Below are 17,589 nucleotides of genomic sequence, written 5' to 3'. Positions count from 1 at the left end.
ACAACAAACAATCCAGTCAAGAAATGGTCAGAAGGCATGAACAGACATTTCTCCAAAGAAGAAATACAAATGGCCAACAGACACATGAAAAAGTGCTTCACATCACTTGGCATCAGAGAAATACAAATCAAAACCACAATGAAATACCACCTCACACCAGTCAGAATGGCTAAAAGTGACAGGTCAGGAAACAACAGGTGTTGGTGAGGATGTGGAGAAAGGGGAGCCCTCACACTGTTGGTAGGAATGCAAGCTGGTGCAGCCGCTCTGGAAAACAGTACGGAGGTTCCTCAATGGGTTAAAAATAGAGCTACCCTACAATGCAGCAGTTGCACTACTAGGTATTTAACCAAAGGATACAAACATAGTGATTTGAAGGGACACCTGCATCCTAGTGTTCATAGCAACAGTGTCTACAGTAGCCAAACTGTGAGAAGAGCCCAGATAGCCATCAATAAATGAATGGATAAAGAAGATGTGATATATATATATACTGTCAAAAGAATGAAAGCTTGCCATTTACAATGAGATGGATGGAAGCAGAGGGTATTATGCTAAGGAAATAAGTCAGAGAAAGACAATTATCATATCTCACTCATATGTGGAATTTAAGAAACAAAACAGAGGATCATAAGGGAAGAGAGGAAAAAATAAAACCAGATGAAATCAGAGAGGGAGACAAACCATAAGAGGCTCTTAATCATAGGAAACAAACAGGGTTGCTGCAGGGGAGAAGGTAGGGAAATGGGGTAACTGGGTGGTGGGCATTAAGGAGGGCATGTGATTTAATGAGCACTGGGTGTTATATAAGACTGGTCAATCACTGACTTCTACCTCTGAAACTAATAATACACTATATGTTAATTAATTGAATTTAAATAAAAAACTTTTAAAAAGTAATCTTAAAAATAGGTTAAAACAGAAAATAATAAATAAAATCAATGAAATTGAAAGCTGTTGTTTTGTTGTTTTGAGAAGATCAATGCAATTGAGAAACCTCTAGGCAGAAAAAAAAAGGAAATATTAATGTTAAAGATGCTACTGTTGAGAATTCAGAAGGAAATGAGGAGCATTACAGAGAAATTCTAAATTGCCTTAGAAGTCTAAATCACCATGAACAAAAGAAATGTGGACATTAAGAATGTTGCTGGCATAAGTTCAGAACAACGATGAAAACCATTATTGGAAACTGGATGAAGAGAGGTCCTTATAATGTAGTGGTGGAATTGAGTACAATTGTGCCTTACAGTGATGTGAAAAGCAGAACCCATAAGTAATGGACTTGGATATTTAGCTGAGGAGATTTCCAAGCCAAGTGTTGATGGTGTTTTCTGGTTTCTTCTTTCTGTTTATAGTAAAATGTCAGAAGAATGGGACAGAATTAGGTAAGAATCATAAAGCAAAAAGGAAATAGGACTTGGTTTAGGAAGTTCTTGTCCTATCTAGATGGCAAAGGATGGTAAAATCCAGAGATGGCTGCTGAAAACATGGCATAGAAAACAAAATTTTGGAAGTTTGGCTTTACAGTCTTTTGCTGAAACCCTAGAATTATTAAGGATCAGAACACGAGAAATTAAGGATGTACCTCATAGGTTTTCTCAGTGAACCAGAGCACCTCTAGGAAGATTAAGAACATTGTCTCTTAGCCATTTTAATAGAAACCAAGTATAGTGACTATCTACAGGAGATATGCAAAGCAGAGACCCTTGTGCAGGCCAGAAAGAGAAAACCGAGTGAGAGGCAGCCTGGAGAACATGTTCCTGCAGTGCCCGAAGCCCACCCTGCAGCAGACCAGCCACATTGCCCAACTGCTGGGCCTTGAGAAGGATGTGGTCCGAGTGTGGTTCTGCGCTCGTCGGCAGAAGGGCAAACGATCAAGCAGTGACTATCGCAACGAGAGGATTTTGAAGCTGCTGGGTCCCCTTTCTCAGAGGCACCAGTATCCTTTCCTCTGGCGCCGGGGCCCCATTTTGGTACCCCAGGCTATGGGGGCCCTCACTTCACTGCGCTCTACTCCCCAGTCCCTCTCCCTGAGGCTTTCCCTCAGTGTCTGTCACCACTCTGGGTGCTCCCATGCATTCAAATTGAGGTGCTGGCCCTTCCCAGGAATGGGGGCCAGAGGAAGAGGGAGTGCTAGGGAAGAAGAACCTGGGATTCCTACCAGGGCTTTTGGATTAAGTTCTTCATTCACTAAGAAAGGAGCTGGGGACACAAAGGGTGTGGAGGCAGGGAGTTTGGGGTGAGGGGGACTGGTTGCAGGAAAGGTGAAGTTCAAGGATGCTCTTGTTTTTAATTCCAACATCACTCATCACTTTCTTAAATAAAGAAGCCTGGGACACACACACACAAAGACTTGAGCTGAGATCAAGAGTCGGATGCCTAAGTGAGTGAGCCACCCAGGTATCTCTGAATTTAATTTTTTAAAGTAAGCCATTTGAAAGAATAATGTCAAGTAAATAGAGGTATAAATGATATAAGTTAACAATTATTAGATTGGCATAAAGATGACTGCAGTTTGGCACATGCTGCTTGGTTATCTGTTTTCATTTTGGGGTACATTCAGGTGTTGAGTTTCCACTTAGTGGTGGTCACTTCAATCTTCTTTTTCCATGCCCCCCTACGATTCCAAAACAGGGCTAATTCCCTCACCTCTGTAAATGCCTCAACACTATGCATATTGCAAAACTTTGCACTTCCTATATTGCATAAAAATTATTGATTTAATATTCCTTCCCTAAAGACTTTGTGAGGTTCTTAGGGGAGTGACTGTGTAGTACTCATCTTTGCATTTCTAATGTCTGGCTCCATGCTTGGCTTACAGTAGGTATTCAGTACATGTTTGCTGAATGGATTAATAAATCTTTTATAGCCTGTGGAAACTCTAGAAAATAAATTTTATCTTCAGTATAAAGTTTGTATCTAGTATTAATTAGACAAAAGCAATTAAAATTATAAACCACCTCTAGTGTGCCAATAGGTTATTGAGCTTCATCAGATAACTTTTATATTTGGCACAGAAAAGTTCTTACCTGAAAATGGAAACTTAAAACTTTAGTTGAGAAAAGCATTCTTGATTAAGAGCACTTGATTAAAAAGAGCTCATTAACGAAAAACAATACTATTTTTATAATGACTAAGCTCCTTTTATCTTACCCTGATTTGGTTTCATGCTTCAACAAATAGCACCTTTTGGCAGTCATGGCTTCTTGCATTGCCAAATGCAGTATTTGTGGCTGGTTGTGCCCTTCCTTGACGTCACTCTGGAAGAGGTCATCAGCTAATTAGCTGCATAACCTGGTCACCATGATTGCTTCCAAACTCCAAATGGTGTAGTCTGATGGAATCACAATGACTTTTAAAAAAAAGAGTTGATTTTTTTTTCTTGATAGCACAAAAATGCTTCTTAGAATATTGAAACTTAGGACAATTATAATGGAATGTATCTGATTAAAGGTGACCTATAGATACTCAGGAGAGCAGAAAAATTTGCTTAGATAGGATGAATACTCAGCTTTTTCTCCAAATCAGACATGGAAAAAATATCTGTTTTTCAGATTTTAGCCTCTCCCTCTTTAATTCCCATCCCCTAACAACATAGCTGACCCTTAAACAACGTAAGGGTTAAGGACACCAATCCCTGCATGGTCAAAAATCTGTGTATAACTTTTCACTACCCAAAAACTTAACTACTAATAGCCTACTGTTGACTGGGAGCCTTACCAATAACATAAACAGTCGATTAACACATATTTTGTATGTTATATGTATTATATACTATATTCGTATAATAAAGTAAGCTAGAGAAAAAAGAACGTTATTACAAAAATCACGTGTAGCAAATACACTTATGGTACTCTATTGTATTTATTTTAAAAATCCATATTTAAGTGGACTCAAACAGTTCAAACCTGTGTTAAGGGCCAACTGTGTATCTGCTGTTCTTCCGTATACTACCCACTGCTTTTTCTCACAGACTTCATATGTCTTCTGGGCTTCTGTACTCCCATCTCTTTACCATTTTTCTCTGAAGAGTCAGCATGTTCACTCTGCTCCTTGCTTGCTCAGCCCCTACCTCCACCTTTAGGAGATTTGCATTTCCTGTTTACTACTTGTGGAGACCATGCCTTTGTTTTCCAAGGAAATACTTAGTCAGTTTGAAATCTGTCATTCATATTTATGTAAATCTCTGAATCATCAAACTTTTAATCTTCTCAGATTGAAATTGCTCAAAGAAGCAATTCTGGAGGCACCTGGCTGGCTCAGTCAGTTAAACCTCTGACTCTTGATTTCAGTTCAGATCATGATCTCAAGATTGTGAGATCGAGCCCCTCATGGGGGGCCCAGTGGAGAGACTGCTTGAGATTCTCTGTCCTCTCCCTCAGCCCCTCCCCACCCTCTGTCTCTTAAAGAATAAAAAAACAGTTCTGTATGGATTTTATGCTTTATTACAGACTAGACGGGGAAGCATCATAGAAGAGGGGAGATTAGTTCTGAAGGGGTCCCTGAATAAGAGCATAAGTATTTTAGATCTTATTTCCTTGCACTGAATTTATAATATAGAGCTTTTAATTTTAAAAATTAAATAAAAAAAAATTTTAAAGGATTTATCTATTTGAAAAAGAGAGTGAGTGCATGAGCGGGGGGGAGGGGCACAGGGAGAGGTAAAAGCAGACTCCCCGCTGAGCAGAGTCCCACAGAAGACTGTATCCCAGGATCCTGAGATCATGACCTGAGCCAAAGGCAGATGCTTAACCAATTGAGCCACTCAGGTACCCTGAAGATTTAAAATTTTAAAAAGGTCAACTAATCCATGATTTTAGACAAAGGCTGTTACAAAATACAATATAGTCTTTAAAGTAAGGAAAAAAAACACAAAATAAAGACTTGAATAATGGACACAAACTTCATAACAGAATTATCATATTTATTTGAAATATGTACTCACCTAATCAAAATGTCACAGGAATAACTCACTATAGTTGATCTCCATATTTGAAAAAGGGACTATATTGGGACCCCTGGGTGGCACAGCGGTTTAGCTCTTGCCTTTGGCCCAGGGCACGATCCAGGAGACCTGGGATCGAATCCCACATCGGGCTCCCTGCATCATGGAGCCTGCTTCTCCCTCTGCCTGTGTCTCTGTCTCTGTCTCTCTCTGTGTGTGTGTGTGTGTGACTATCATGAATAAATAAATAAAATCTTAAAAAAAAAGGGGGGGGGACTATATTAAGTTCCCTCTGGTTTCCCTTGGGTGTCCAGCCTGGTCCTTCAGAAATTTGTTGAAATGGGTTTTATTAATATTCTTGAGGCAGTTAATATAATTAAGAGGCCTCTTCAGCTCAAAGACTTTTGCACAAAATAGTAATATACTCTGGGAAAGTAACTCAGACTTGATGAAATTTGCTCCTCAAAGAAGTGATTTCTTTTTTTTTTTTTTTTTTAATTTCTTTTTTTTTTTTAATTTTTATTTATTTATTTATGATAGTCACAGAGAGAAAGAGGCAGAGACACAGGCAGAGGGAGAAGCAGGCTCCATGCATCGGGAGCCTGATGTGGGATTCAATCCCGGGTCTCCAGGATCGCGCCCTGGGCCAAAGGCAGGCGCCAAACCGCTGCGCCACCCAGGGATCTCAAAGAAGTGATTTCTACCAACTAGCTTGGTGACATGGTTCAAGTTACCTCTCAGTTTTCACATCTGTAAAATAGGACTGCCTTGAAGTGTTGTTGAAGTTAAATGAAATAAACATGTAAAATGCTTTGTTGAGGTTAAATGAGATAACATATAAAATGTGTCCAGCCCAGAATGAGCACCCAATATATATATTTCCTTTTATCTTCTTTCATATTGTATCTTGAACAGTCCCAATGCACATGTGACATGGTTGCAGACACATCAACAAAATAGAACAAGTGAAAGATATTACCTAATTCAGGCACTCTAAATAAAGCTACTTACTGTACTAAAAGTACCCTACAACCCCTTTTTGTTGAGATTTATGCTCATTTCATTAACTATACCTTATTAGTGAAAGACCTTTGGAAAAATTTATGGTCCCATCTTAGTATCTGAAATAGATACATTTCTCACAAGCAACTAGTTTGTGTTTTTCATGACCTATTGTGACATTGGTCATATTTCTCTCTGTGGGCTAGTAGAAAGCTTAGAATCAAATTTGTTGCTTTAAGTTTAGCATATAGTATAAGTATATAGAAATTAATGGTATATATTCTTGCATTAACATCATTCCTATTATATCTCTATCAGTTTTTTCTCTTGCAACATATTTTCACCTACATTTAATTAATGTGACCTTGGTATATTATATATTTCTTCATAAGCTGTCTTAAATCCTGGAAAGAGAATAGGAGACACAGAAAAAAATATATATATATATACATATATATATTTATAGGTATATCTCCAAAACGTTATCAGTTGCTACAAATAGCTTCATTCTCCTCTAGTTTGGGCACATCCTTGTCCCAATAGTCTACAACCTATTTAAGTTGCACTATTAATAACACACATTATATAAAATAATGTAGGAAAGGGAGAAAGAAACTTTCAACAACTGAAAAATATAAACATATATTCATTTAGTAAAAAAAAAGAATATAAGTAGTATTCACTATGTACGTATTGTACAGAAAAGCTATCAAGGAAGCTAAATTTTAATCAATATAGAATCTTTGTATTTTGTGAAAATTTACACATGTAAAAATAGACTTCAAAAGTGTTCATTTCCTGATTAATATTTGAGTAATAACTCAAACATGGTTATAACTTATCAACAGAAACAGAATTCTGAGCTGCAGTTTGCTCTTGATAGAATGTTATGTTTTATTGAGATTTATGAATTCATTATTCTTGCAGATGATTTAATTATATAGTATTGCCTGTTTCACATGCAAGATTTCAATAAGCAAGACTTCCAGCATCACATGGGTTCAAAGTGAAACATAAAAGCTGTGGTTAAATTACATAAATAATAACTTCTTGAAGTACAAAAGCCACATATATGATACCTATCTCCAGAGTGTCTGCCTACTTGGAATAAAATAGTCAACATTCCTTTCTAAATGTGCAAAGTAAAATTTCTTCTTAAAGATTTTCTCCAGAATTCAATAGCACAGGGTTCTGCCTTTGTTTTAAAATACTGGATTGCCAGACACATTTCTATGTCTTCTTCTAGAGAAGTATTATCACACATTAAATTTACTTCTGTGAATAAAACAGTGCACTGGAACCCTTAAAGAGGAAAGGTGGAGTGAACCATGAGATACACAATCTGAACACCCTCCTAAAACAGAGGAGAATGAGGGCCAATAAGATGAGATTAATTTCCCAAGCCCACACTGTAGCATCAGTATCATTACTTACAGATTTTATGAGAGAGATTCCTGTTGAAATCTTGGTCAGAGATGATAATGGTTTGAGGACTGTGTGAGGCATAATCTCTATGAAAAATTTTATCCTATTATAAGCCCTCTAGCCCCCGTTTCTGACATCCTCGCTCCATGGAGAATACCGTGGACCTCGGATTGAAATGTTATGGACCTACAATGAGAATAACATTAGTAGTATCTTATTTTTCAGAATGCTATCAAATATTTCATTTAGAATCACTGAAGTTTGTTTTTTTTTTTTAAGAAATTTTATTTATTCATGCATGAGAGACATAGAGAGAGAGGCAGAGACACAAGCAGGCTCCACACAGGATGCCCGACGTGGGACTCCATCCCAGGTCTCCAAGATCCCACCCCGGGCTGAAGGTGGCGCTAAACCGCTGAGCCACCGGGGCTGCCCGAATCACTGAAGTTTTTGAGTTGAATGGTGACTTAGACAGCTAGTCTAGTGGTTCTCAATCTTAGCTACATAGTAGAATCACCTGAGTAACCTAGAAATCATTGATGCTGCCTCTGCCCTTACAGAATCTGGTCTGATAGGTCCCATGTGTGGTCTGAGCATTAGGATTTTAAAAAATATCCCAGAGGATCCCAATGTACCAGGAGGGCAAAAACTTCTGATGTAGTCTGACTACTCTCCAGTTTTCCTCCGAGCTCATTTTGTACAAAGAGTCGGAGACTTGCTCATCACCAGCTGGTCATGATGGTTAGTTTACAACTTCAGTTTAGCCCTGTGTTCCTGACTAAGAAGCACATACATGAGAGAAGGTGAGATTTCTACCAACAGCACTTCTCGAGGCTGCCAGGACACTGGGAAACAACTTGTCTTTGGGGCTCCTGAAATGACACACAAGACAAGCCTCCATTATTGGATCAAAACATCTCTATGAGTTTGGCATGAATTACCTTCATTTTATAGAAGATGCGATTGGTGCTCAGATAAATGTTCATAAACTCACATAGTTATATTAGGTTCTGTGAGAGCTTTTGAATAAAATTCTATTATAATTACCTCTAAAGTACATTCATATTATTTTGTTTTATTATTGGATATCATGTCCTTGTCTCAGTACTTAAAATTTATTGATTCCCAGCCTCACTCATGAATTAAATGAAAAAGATTCTTAAAATAAAAAGATAAATGTATTATCATATGAAGGGATAAACACTTTTACCCTCATGATCGTGTATGGTTAACAAGGGTGTGTTTTTTTAAAGTCAATAATTTATTTGTATGACATCCATATAAGAGAATTTTTCTTAAAGTAAAATCTTATAGGAAATATAAAATCTAGTGGGAAATATTGGATTAGCATGAGTAAAATGCACAAGATCATGTGTAAAAGGATCATACACAAATAACTGCATTTGTAAATCCTGTTCTGAGAGTGGGAGGTAATTATGGTTTCACTGAGAAGGCTTGTCTGAGTCAGCATTGACCTATCAGCCCATTGGCATTTGGAATCCTGTTGGCAGAATGCCTCTCACCACTGGATCTGTGGCCAGGGCCCCTCACTGAAGCAGGGTACAAAGGAACAATGCCTTTGGTTGATTGGAGGCAGTGAGTACATAAAAAAGCACCACCCTTGACTGTGTAATTCATAGTGACTCACATTCTGACCTTGGAGGACACAGTCACATATTTCACACTGTTGCTTTGAACATCTTTTAAAATCATAAGCCTAATGATTATTGAAAATGTGCCACTTGGGGCAGGCAACCACTTTCTCAGCTCTCCAGTGTCCTTCCAACTGCTGGTCAAATCCCAAAGCTAGTAGGCTTGTTCCTCTTTCAGCCTCTTCAGAAGCCCCTGGCTGGTGGACAGTCCTTGTGCCTGCTGTGTTGGGTGACTGCAGTGGGTCACAGTCTTGGAGATTTGGCAAACTATCCATAAAACCTGCTACCCTCATCCATTGTCCTTCTATAATAAAGGTGAGAGTAAAGGGGCATAAGAATTGTCTCTTTCACTGATATGATTGGCTTCCAGAATATAACAAAATGTATTTATACGTAGATATATAGATCTGTAGATAGCTATACAATAGTAAATTCTCTCTCTCTCAATCTGTGTGTATATCCCTCTCTCTCTCAGCAAAGAAAAAAGATTGAAAGTAAATATGCTAAATTGGTAAGCACTTTTTTGTCTTTGGGCGGCAAATGATTTTTTCCCACTTCTTTGTTATTCTGCTTTCTAAATGTCCTGTGACAAGCCATTTTATTTATATTTACAAAAATAAAATATAAAATATTTTCCTGTTAAGTATAAACCATTTTCTCCCTTTGGTCTGTGGCAAAAAAAAATCTAGTTAGCTCAAGCACTAATTTACCTTAAAACCAAGAAAATGGGTTACTTAAAACCCTATTTCTTCACAGATAAAATGAAGAAATAAGTTAGCTAAGAAAGCATATTTTGAGAAAACGGAAAAGGGTAGTAAAATATTTCTGGTTATAAAGAGACAACAACCAGACAGGGATCCTGGTGATGATGGAAATGTTCTGTCTTGACTATATCAATGTCAACTTCCCAGTTGAGATATTGACCTATAGTTTTGCTAGATTGTATCATTGGGAAAAATTGAGTAAAGGATATATAGCATCTATACATATTAACATTCTGCAACTGCATGTGAATCTACAGTTATCTCAAAACAAAAAGTTTAATTTTTAAAAGTCACTAAAAGGCATTGCTCTGCTATTTCTTAGATGCATTAAAAGCAGAGAGGCCTTCATCATTTTACCCATCTCAGAGTCATTCTGGAGTAAATATTTAATATTCTCTCCTCATGATTTTCATGATAAAATTTTTTGTTTGTCTTTTAATACTTTAGGACACAGAAATACATTTTCAAAATAATTTCCAGTGAATGACTAGAAAAGTATTCTGTCAAATGAGAACATGTGTCGTTGAGAGCCAGTTCTCCATGGGTGTTTTGCATTTCTGCATGTCTTGTTAACAAGACACTGACTGCTCTTGTTCTGGAGGATCTCTTCAAGGAAGTTTGTTTAGTAAATAACCTTGGAAGATAGAGTGTCTCCTTTCAGAGCAAAGGACAAGACTATTTATTGCCTGTTTATTTTTTTTTTATTGCCTGTTTAAAAAATATGTAGGTTCCTTAAGCTCAGAGTTCCTTCCAGTATACAACCCACTGTGTGAGCAGGTGTCCTCTGGACCCCTTGGTGTCACTCTGTTGGACTTGGGGCTCAGGCAACTACTGCAAAAAATGCTGATAACTCCGGCTGCTTCCGTTGTTCTGAGTTATAAGTTGTCCTTTGCCTCTGACTCAAGAGTTTTGTGTCTTCATCCAGAATCCATGAAATTGTACCAGTTTAACTTGTTAGATTGCAAGTAGGGTAAAATCTCAGACCCTTAAGAGTTCTTAACAGTTTTGGTGATGAGGATGGGATACTGAGAGAAGTAGCTTTCTGGATGCAGGCCTTGAAAGCTAGTTAATGAGACCTGAAGAAAACCTATGGGAATCGGCAGGAAGCATGCTGATGCAATTTTAAGCAACAAGGTAATAAATGGTCTTCTGTATTATTTCCTGATAATGAGGGAAAATTGGGAAGGGGGTACAGACAAGAGATAGCTGCCTGTTTATTGCTAACCATCCTCCCAATGTAAGATTTCCTTGCCCATCTGGCAGTGAGCCTCAAGTCCACCTCATTGTACAAGAGGAGAATGTGAGATGTGGTCTTAGTAATGGGGCAATGGTTGTCTCATATTAAATCGATAGCTTCAAAGAAGGTCATAACTATGTGAGCCATGCTTAAGTCAAAAGAGGATACAAACCCCATGATCCCAGAAAACAATGTGGCTGCGGTTGTGGCTGCAAAGTCAAGGGTTCCCAAGGCTGTGACACATGGTACTAGCCACGAAGGTATCACTACCTGATATAGAGCACCGTGAGGGCAAAAGCAATGAAGTTCATTGGATTGAGCAATGAAACACTGCTGCATTGTTTGAAACTGCAAGGAAATGAAAAGCCTTGTTTAGTGGACAGAGCCACTGTATTAGTCTGTTCAAGCTGGCATAACAAAATGCCACAGGCTGGGTAGATTCAACAACAGCAGTTTATTTCTAACAATCCTGGAGGCTGGAAGTCCAAGATCAAGGTGAAGATGGATTAAAAACTTTTTTCTTTGCTTGCAGATGACTACTTTTTCACTGTCTTTACATGGCTGGCTGAGAAAGAAAGATAGCTCTAAGTCTCTCTTCTTCATTTTATCAGGACACTAATCCCATCATGGGGTCTCCTCCCTCATGATCTTATCTAAATCTAAATACTTCCCAAATACCCCATCTCCAAATATCTTCACACTGGGAATTAGGGCTTTAACATATGAATTTGGGGGAGACACAAACATTAAGTTTATACTGGCCACTCTACCTTCATGTCCCCTGATCTCTTCCTCTTCCTCTACCTCCTCTTCAATCACTTTAAGAAGAGAAACAACTAGAGGTGGTGCCTCTACATACATATAATGGAATATTACTCAGCCACAAAAAAAGAATGAGATCTTGCCATTCACAATAACATGGATGGACCTACAAGGTATTAGGTTAAAATAAGTCAGACAGAGAAAGACAGATACCATATGACTGTACTTATATGTGGAATCTGAAAAACAAAACAAATGAGCAAACAAAAATACAGAAACAGATTCATAAATACAGAGAACAAACTGGTGGTTGTCAGAAGGGGGTATGGGAGATAGGGAAAATAGAGGAAGGGGATTAAGAGGCACAAACTTCCAGTTGTAAAAGAAATAAGTCACAGACATGATAAGTACAGCATAGAGAATATAGTCAATAGTATTATAATAACATTGTATGGTGACAGATGGTAGCTACACTTATAGCGATGAGCATTGAGTAATGTATAGAATTGTGGAATCACTATGATGTATACCTGAAACTAATGTAACATATGTGTCAACTATATTTTAATAAAATAAAGAGAAGAGGCCATACACTCCAGTCCAAGTATACTAGGGATTTAGGGAAACAATAACTTGAAATGCTATGGTTTTGTTAGATATAAGTGTCTAAGTTAATCTTCTATCTGGCCCTGAGGAAGGAGGAACCTCACAAGTCAACTTATGGAATTTGGGCAGTGAAGAAGAGAAACTATAGGACCTTGAGCCAGGGTCCTTTAGGCCAATTCGGTGTACTGTTATTGTGGATGCACTGACCAATGTATCACTGTTATTAACATACTTGTATTATAAATGTCCATAAAGTCCAGAGGAGATTCTCCTAATAGAAAAGAGTCACATTTAGAGAAGTGATAGTGGAACATCTACACTGCTTCTTAATCCACCTTTCTGACCCACCTGGGTGGTCTGACAGAAACAGTATAAAACTATAGGAGAGAACAGTCTTGATTAAAGAATTGAAAGGCAGCAGTGATTATAAGAGATGCAATATCTCAATATAATAGTCCTGCCAGTAAAAAAAACTAACAGGAGCTGGAGACCTATAGTAGATTATTGCCAACTGAATTCAGTTGTTGATCCCATAGCCCCAGCTGTTCCAGACATTGTGACTGTAACTGGATCCATGGCACAGACCAGTGGCACTTGGCATGCTATCTTGGACATGCTAATGCCCTCATTTTTTTGAAAAATTTTTTTTATTTATTTATGATAGGCACACAGTGAGAGAGAGAGAGAGAGGCAGAGACACAGGCAGAGGGAGAAGCAGGCTCCATGCACCAGGAGCCCGACATGGGATTCGATCCCGGGTCTCCAGGATCGCGCCCTGGGCCAAAGGCAGGCGCCAAACCACTGTGCCGCCCAGGGATCCCTTGCCCTCATTGCCATTCCACTAGTACCTAAGAATCAAGAATAGTATTCATATTGCAAGGCTTCCAATATGCATTTGCAGTATTCCTGCAGGAGTACCTAAATTTCTGCCACTTGCCAATAATGGGTGTTTCAGAATTTAGTGCAAATGGCTCCACCTGTGTGTCCAAAGCTTTCATTACAGGGATGATGTCTTTTTGGTTGGCAAGTAAGAAGCATCAGCCTCAATGGCTTTGACTATGATATTATTATATTTCTGGCAACAGATGAAGCTGATAAACCCTGAAAAAATTCAGGAACTAGCTCATCAGGTAAAGTGTCTTAAGACTATGTGGGCAGATTTACAATGCTCAGCCACAGCAATAGTCAGGGAAAAACTGCTGTGTCTACAGCCCTACCACAACTACCATCAAAAGATGCCCAGATCCTTCATGGACTCTGTGAGTATTGAAGAAAGTGTGTGCCTCACTGGGTATTCAACTTATTCCTTTATATCAGGATATTTTGAGGCTCCAACAAACAGACTGCATTAGAAGTGTCCAACGGGCCACCTGGGGGCTCAGTGGTTGAGTGTCTGCCTTTAGATCAGGTCGTTATCCCCGGGTCCTGGGACCAAGGCCCGCATCAGGCTCCCCTGGGGAGCCTGCTTCTCCCTCTGCCTATGTCTCTGCCTCTCTCTCTCTGACTCTCATTAATAAATAAATAAAATCTAAAAAACAAAAACAAACAAACAAACAAAAAAGCTGTCCAGAAAGCTGTGACACACTCTCCACCTTTGGGGGTATAAATCTTTTGAGTTTTATATCCCTATGACTGGTTATTTTGCTGGTCACAGCCTCTAGCAATAGGAGGCAGCCTCTATCCAGTCAGTTGTTAGGCTTTTGGACTTGTCATCTGCATGACTTGGCGACCATGTATACCCATTTTGAAAAATAGCTCTTAGCTTGCTACTGGGCTCTTGACAAAACTGAATGAGTGGCCCATGGAGGCCTCGTGACTGTCCATCCTATGTTCCTATTTCAGGTTGGATCAACTTTGACTCAATGTCTAACAAGGTGGGAAGGGCCCAAAGAGCCTCACTTGTCACGTGGAAATGATACATACAAGGACACAGTTGGCTTAGCTCACATGGCATGTTGGCTTTACATGAAAAAGTGGCAGCTATTTCTTTGGGGGAAACTTCATCCTAATGCTACCACCAGAAGCAAGTTACTGGCTCAGTGAGGTCCTCAACTCACAGTGCTTCCCCTAGGTGCCTGGGCTTGGCTCACTGATGGTTTAGCTGAGCCAATATCTGATGGTGTCCACTGGGTTGCTGTGTTTGTTCGACTTTAACACCAGCCATACAAGAACAGAAGCAGATGTGGTTTTTCTACTCTGTGGGCAGAAATCAAGGGCATTTTCATAACTTGGGCTGGTAAGCTTCTTAAGGAAGCTAGTTATATTTTTACTGACTCTGTTGTTAATAACTAGATGCCACTTTAAATACTACAGAGTGTTGGATTAAAGACACCTGTCTTTGGGGCTGTGACCTGTGGAAACAAATTATAGCTACTGATTGAACCATCTGGGTGATTCATACAGATGCCAACACTAAGGGCCATTCTCTGAAGAAATTAGCTGAGGTCAAGCTGCCAATTGACACTGCAGCTCTCAGATCACCACCATTGCTGTCTGGATCCATCGTCATATTAGACATGGCAGCACATCCACCATGTGGTACAAAGCAGAGGATTCTGTTTCTAATACAGAATCTAATACATGCTAGGCCTGGGATTTCTGGCATAAGTTGATCCATTTACCTTGTCGGGAGGAAGGTCACATTACATTACTTCTGTAAACTCCTGGCAGATTGAATAAACTGAAACTTTGATCTTCTAAGGGCAATTGGTGATGCCTCAGCATTATTGACACTTGTTCAGGTAATAGTATTGCTCTTGTAGTCTGAATAGTTGAGTCTGCCCACACTACTGTGGCTCTTAGAATTTATCTGTGGCAACTTTTTGGATTTCTGGATGTTTAAAGTCTGATGATAGTGCATCTCCTATCATAAAAACTGTTCAACAGAGTGCCGGTAGTTAAGATATTCAGTGGACCTTCCATGCTCCCTACAACCTACAGGCATCTGATGTTGTTAACCAGTGGAATGGCTTCTTCAACTCTCAAGTCAAAAAAAGATTTCTGCCTCAACTTATCTCACATCATCCAGGTTCTTAAACTTGTCTAAGGCAGTTTGCTAACTGAATTGGCTGTCCTCAGAAAGTGATCCTCTCCCATTGGCTGCTTGGTAGGTAATATCACACTAAAAGTGGCAGGGAGATCTTTTTTGGAAATTTAGGATTCTACCCTGACAATGCTTGGAAATGCCACATCTTTCTTTGCCCTAAGAGAAACCCTATGTCGGCATGGCCTGTATGCTACTGGGTGACACCCTGTCCAATATGGGGCCTCAGGAATTCAAACCCAATTCTTGTTCAGGTACCTGCATTCTCTTTTTGGATGAACACATCCTAGTACATTAGGATAATGACCAGTTGATCGAGTACACTACTCACTGAATCTCCCTATAGCAGCTCACATGGGATAGTGGAGGATACAGTGGGTCTCTGTATGTTTTATACAAATGCACTTGTATCTAGTCTTTCTAGGCAAAAGGTCTGGGTGCATGTAGGAGAGGATTAGAAAAAAAGTATACCTACTGGAATGGACACACTTATTTTTTTGTGGTGGTAGAGTCTGGGAAGGAAATACTCCAGACCTTGGCAAGTAAAAATATGACAGAAGGAAGGACAATAATTATCTTTATCTTTCAAAATAACCCAGAAGCTTCCCCACAAAAGAAAGTGTGCTAGCACACTAAGTGCCTGCCTTTTAACTGGCTGCTGGGTCTATCCCATGCCAGACAACTCTGACCAGCATTTGAACTCTACTCCCTTTAACTCTACCATAAAGTCCAACAGAAACAGTGGGGGGAGGGGTAATTTTTAGTTTGTTCAACAGAGCCTAACATGGATCAGGCATTAGAAAAATGTTTGCAGAAATGTATTGAAATAGAAGAGAGGGAAGATGGTGGAGGAGTAAGGGACAAGAGTTTCCTCTGGTCTCAAAATTCAGCTAGATAGCTATTAAATCATTCTGAACACCTGCAAACTCAACCAGAGATCTATGAAAAGAATTGTTGCACCTCAACATATAGAAAAACTTCCACTTTCTGCAAGGTAGTTGGTATGGAGAAGTGAATCCAAGGCAATATATGGGAAGATGAACCTCAGGTGAGGCAGTCCATCAGCTACCTACCGGAAAGTGATATATATAGCAGCAGAGCACAAAATCAGAACTTGTAGAAGTCTGCTCCTGTGAGGGACATCCATGCCTGAAAGGTGCTCACTCAAGTGGCGAGGTGGGGGTGGGATCCTAGGTGAGACAGTGTGGTCTCAGGATCCTGGGGGCACAGGAAGTGGGGGTGCCTGAGTGTGCAGAGTTCCCAGGCATCAGAGAGGGAAACCAGCTGCAATCAGCAAGGTGAGGAGTGGACTCTCAGCTCGGGATTGCCATAAACCTTGAACAGCGACACAGCTGGGTGACCACTGTCTAAGCAGGAGCCCAACAAATGGCAGAACCCCTGAGACCTCCCATTCCCCTCCCTCACCGCCCCCCGCCCCCGCCCCTGCCCTGGGAGAACAATTTAGGAGCACACTGCGGGAGTCTGCAGGGTTTGGATACTAGAACTGGGGTCTCATGCCTGAGATAGAAATGCTCAGTCACAGGCTGGGTGAGCCCAGAGTGCAGATGGAGACCAGAGATAGAATGAGGGATTGATTTTTCCTGTGGGTGCACTGGGGGGGGGGGGCTGAGCTTTTGGATCTCTCTGGGGCTAGAGATCGACATGCTGCCATTTTTTTTTTAAAGATTTTATTTATTTATGAGCGATAGAGAGAGAGGCGGGGGGGGGGGCAGTGCAGAGGCACAGGCAGAGGGAGAAGCAGGCTCCATGCAGGGAGCCTGATGTGGGACTCGATCCTGCGTCTCCAGGGTCACACCCTGGGCTGCAGGCAGCGCCAAACCGCTGTGCCACCGGGCTGCCCTATGCTGCCATTTTTATTCCCATCCTCTAAGGCTGCACAGAAAGCCTTCAGGAACAAAAGCCACATGGAGCAATCCAGGGCAGATTACTTAGCCTGGCCCCCTGACAAGGGCAGTGCAATTCCGCCCCAGGCAAAGACACTTGAGGATCACTGCAATGGGCCACACCCCCAGAATATCAGCAAGAATGTTCAGTCGAGACCAACTTTACCGATGTTTAAGAACCACTAAAGTCGGGATCCCTGGGTGGTGCAGTGGTTTGGCGCCTGCCTTTGGCCCAGGGCGCGATCCTGG

General features: G+C 40.2%; 1 pseudogene; it reads left to right on the top strand.

Annotated features, from left to right (window-relative positions):
• Nucleotides 1-1,169: 1,169 nt before the first annotated feature.
• Nucleotides 1,170-2,088, top strand: LOC129515571 (POU domain, class 5, transcription factor 1-like; annotated as a pseudogene).
• Nucleotides 2,089-17,589: the final 15,501 nt, after the last annotated feature.

This window comes from Nyctereutes procyonoides, unplaced genomic scaffold (genome assembly GCF_905146905.1).
Source record: "Nyctereutes procyonoides isolate TBG_1078 unplaced genomic scaffold, NYPRO_anot_genome, whole genome shotgun sequence".
Taxonomy (NCBI): Eukaryota; Metazoa; Chordata; class Mammalia; order Carnivora; family Canidae; genus Nyctereutes; species Nyctereutes procyonoides.
The sequence above is the reverse complement of the archived record's forward strand: the minus strand, read 5'-3'. Positions and strand labels throughout refer to the sequence as shown.